The sequence below is a fragment of the Mustela nigripes genome, chromosome 5, assembly GCF_022355385.1.
Source record: "Mustela nigripes isolate SB6536 chromosome 5, MUSNIG.SB6536, whole genome shotgun sequence".
NCBI lineage: Eukaryota > Metazoa > Chordata > Mammalia > Carnivora > Mustelidae > Mustela > Mustela nigripes.
Window position 1 is genome coordinate 70,247,929 of NC_081561.1, and position 4,828 is coordinate 70,252,756.

Sequence of the window (4,828 nt, forward strand, 5' to 3'; positions counted from 1 at the left end):
CTTAAACTTAAGTCTATGTTGTGTTTAACTTAATTAAAATTAAATCCACAGCCACTGAATGTCCCTTTTTTCTTTAGTAGCCAAGCTACTATTTCTCAATATGGTTCAATATTGTTTCTAACAAATCAAGAATGTATTTTACGTGATACTGTACTGAAGTCTTCAGTGGAAAAAGAGATCTTTGAGATCTTTTATAAGTACAAATTATGTGGGTCATTTGTGTCATTAAAATTCTGAAATACTTGTTTGAAAAATGGTGGAGTGCACTCATGATAGGAAGACTATCAGGCTCTTCAAATGATTTGTTCAGATGATCACAGGACTGTATGTAGTTTATTCTTACATGTAAGGCAATTCTTGGGAAGGAGAAAAGAAAATAACATGTTGCTGACCTCAGTCGTCTCTTCTGAAGGAAGTTAAATATAAAAATAATGATATATTTGGTTATTTATATGAACTGAACTGATATTTTTGCATATTTTATATAAGATTATGATACCCACAAATATCTTTCTAGAATATTCATCCATAAGCAACTCTATAAACCTACATGATGATATTGACTCTGTGTTAATGAAGATTAGCATAAGAAATATTTCCTTGGACTTGGTTTATTGATAGGATCTGATATCTTCAGAAGGCAGGGGACAGTAGCTTTGAAGAAGACAAATTTTAAAAAATCATGTGATGGGTTAAGAAAGAAAGAGCAATAAAATAAGTACGAAGTGTATATTGTAGGTGAAGTAATGGCTTGTATTCAGAAGAATTGAGAAGTGTAAGCTTGGAAAATTGAGAAAGCTTGACTGAATTTTTTATATCAAATGCAACTTCAGTAATTAGCACAGAAAATTAGAGGAAGTTGCTTTTGCTGCATTGTTCATTTTGCCCCCTTAAGTTTATACCAGTGCAAAATTGTCTTATTATAACTGAAATTACTGTAATATATATTGAATTATAATTAGTATAATTGAAATATAAAATATCTCCAATCTATTTATTCAATACAACTGTTGCCATAGGAACAAGAAGAAATGTTAATTAATGCATATTTTGCCTAAGAGTGAATAGTATGTACAGCATTTATTTTAATATTTTATATGTATTTCATTACTAAATGTGAAAAAAATAGAAAACTAAGAATAGCTCTTTCCCAGGGATTTAACATTGTATTTTTAAAGAACACCAACAGCAAAAAACCTTTTCATGCCACCAAGAACCACAGATGTTTTCAATTATTGATCTTTAGCAATTATAATTTTTAAACAGTTTGCAGATACATATCAAATACTTGTAGAGGAGCCAGAAAGAGAAAAAGACAGGAGATTGTTTTGTTTTGTTTTGTTTGTTCACACAGACTGCCAAAATAAGTTTTTTATCTTAGGCCATTAGTACTATGTTTTCTATACCTTAATATTTGTTTGGGGGGAGCCTGGGTGGCTCAGTGTGTTAAGCCTCTGCCTTCGACTCACGTCATGATCCCAGGGTCCTGGGAATCTCTGCTCAGCAGGGAGCCTGCTTCCCCCTTCCCCTCTGCCTGCCTCTCTGCCTACTTGTGATCTCTGTCAAATAAATAAATAAAATCTTAAAAAAAAATTTTGTTTGGAAATTTAAATAAGGATTTCACCATTTTACCTCATACCTAGTCAGACTTGATCATAGGTAAGTGATTTAATGTTCTGAAGCAGAAATATACCAGTGAGGGAAGAAGAAAAATTGACTGTGGCTATTGCTAATACAAAGACAAGGTAAAGTGGAAGGGAGGAAAGTATTAACATATGCATATCCATGTTTGGACTGTTAGATTTAGTGTTAAGTTTTCAAGCTTAAGGTCATTGATAGCATGTTTATAGCAGGGACTTCCTCATTATTCTGAAAATGCTTTGATATTTTTGTTCTTCTGTCCCTGTGTTAATATTTTATTGTTAAACATTTTAGAAGTCTATTTATCTATCTTAATTTAGTATGATGCTATTCTCCATGTACATATCATAAATGCAAATATTTTAAAGAAAGACCTTGAGCCATCATCATAAACCCCATATCAATAGTGGAATGCTGCTTATACATCTCTTGTCCAGAAAAATAAGAAATATTGTCATTTTTTCCCCTTCCTTTTTACTTTCCTTGCTTCTAATCCCCTATGAATAAATGCATTAGGATCTTGGTATATGTTAAAACCATATTAGGCTAATGTGGTCCATATACACTATGGAGTATTATGCCTCCATCAGAAAGGATGAATACCCAACTTTTGTAGCAACATGGACAGGACTGGAAGAGATGCTGAGTGAAATAAGTCAAGCAGAGAGAGTCAATTATCATATGGTTTCACTTATTTGTGGAGCATAACAAATAGTATGGAGGACATGGGGAGTTAGAGAGGAGAAGGGAGTTGGGGTAAATTGGAAGGGGAGGTGAACCATGAGAGACTATGGACTCTGAAAAACAATCTGAGGGGTTTGAAGGGGCGGGGTGGGGGTGGGAGGTTGGGGGAACCAGGTGGTGGGTATTGGAGAGGGCACAGATTGCATGGAGCACTGGGTGTGGTGCAAAAACAATGAATACTGTTACGCTGGAAATAAATTAAAAAAATAAAAAAATATATTAGGCCATTTTAATATTAATTAATGCTACCAATATGACAAGTAAAAATGATCTGTTGAAACTTTGTACCATATTGAATTTCAATTCTTGGGAATTTCTTGCAGGAAAATGCACTGCTGTTCTGACCTTTCCAGGCTTTAGATGATCTTGGTCTCAAAAGGGGTTTTTGTGAATAACCTTTGAACCGGCCTTGATAAGCCCCCTGGGAAGCATTTTCTATATTTTAGTTATTAGTAAATAGCAGTAATTAGCATCAGTTAGGTGAGGAGTTCACCCTTCAGCATGCAACTATACATAAAAGACATTATCACAATAGTACTTCAAAATATTCTATTTTCATCTTCCTACTTCTTTTAGTCTTTGTCTTATTTCTTCTAATTTCCTGGTTATATTGGAGAGTTTTACCTAGAAACCAAGTTATTAACCCTAATAAATATAGACTATGAAAAACCTTTTATGCTTCTTTTGTGAAAGAATGAAGTGGGGTTTTAGGCAAATTAATTCTTGTGTAAATATCTCTCTAGAGAGCTTAGTAATGTTTTAATGAGCCCAAATACTTACAGAAATGAAAGGCAGAAATGACCTATAATGTTATCTTTCCTGCCTCTCGAGAGATCAATACAAATATGTGCTCTCTGATTGCTCTTAAAATAGTATCAGAGTGGTTACTTTGATACATTTGTTTCCCACTAAATTATAACAATTTTTGTTTGCATAATTTAGATTTTATTTTAAAAATATTCTCCATAGTATTTTAGTGAAGTATGTTATGTGAATGGATAGTGAGTACTAATTCGTAGGCAAATCGCTTCTGAATACATATCCTCTTCTCCAGTGGCAAAATATCGAGGGGAAAACAGGTAAGAACACAAGTAAATGGGAAGATGCTTAAGGCAATGAAGGTAACCTCAGAAAGAGAAAGTGCTCAGCTTGACAACTAGTCTCTTGTTTTTCTTTTCCTCTACCTATTTGGGGTTACAATGAAAGTCACTATGAGTGTCCTATGTTTTGAAAGTTTTAGGAAAGGATTAGTACTGTACGTCTTCCGAAAGTCAGAATTAATCAAGAGGTTGATAATATAATTCAATAATACCTTTATTCCTAAAAGAGTGATTAATTAGTATGATGTCTGATCTTTGACCAAAATAGCTCACAAATAATTTATCCCAGAAGAAAACAGATTTACCTACCCAGTTATGTAATACTCTAGACAATTGTAGTCTTCCTGCACCCTTCCTCAGGGAGCAGAACCCACTCCTTTAAACCTGCCAAATACATGAAAGCTGAGTAGAACATACCCTATCCGAAGGCAGACATGTTAAGATAGTAATGAGGATGGCAATACTAATGATGATGATGAGAGAAAGAGAGAGAGATTAAAAGAAAGGAACCAATTTCCTTTTCTTCATACCCTCCAAGCACATATTTATTCAGATGTCATTCTCCCTCTCTTAGGGAAGAGTAGGAAACATGATGAAAAAAGGCCAGGAAGATTATCCTAGTCTTTCATCTGTAAATGTGAGACCCAAGAAAAAAAATCCCTACCCCATCTCTGGATCCACAATCACATCATTTGATAATTGAACATAGAATGTTAAATTGAATTAAATAGTTGATGAAAATTTTTCATAGATAACCTTAGGGGACTTGATATTAAAATAGAGTGTATAGCTCTGTCTTCTAAATATTAAGATTGGATCAATTATAATATCCAAATTAAGATTTCATAACTACTCCATTAAAAAGTGTAGACAAAAATTGTAAGGTGGCAGAATGGAGCTATCATCTGAGGCCAAATAAAATCTCATAAGAAGACAATACTTTGTAAATTCATTCATCACTTTTGAAAGTTTAATCTTTAGCTTTGTAGGTACATGAAGTAATTTAATGTTTTGATCTCTAAAAATATGTTAGTTTCTTAGGGATTGAATCATTGTAACCAAATTCACAGGAGACTAGTATGTTAAGAATCACAGTTATAAATGAGAAATTTTATGTCTATGAAACATTTTGGAATATTAGTAATCACTGATAATGGGATCCTCTTTATGTGCATTTTCCTCATCTAAAGAAACTATCTTATAAATGACATTTATAATCATGAGTTCTACTTTTTTCTAAATGAGTTGTAAGGTTAAGAGATTAAGAAGCCATGCATATTTAAAAAAAAGGAAGAAAGAAAGAAAGAAAGAAAGAAAGAAAGAAAGAAAGAAAGAAAGAAAGA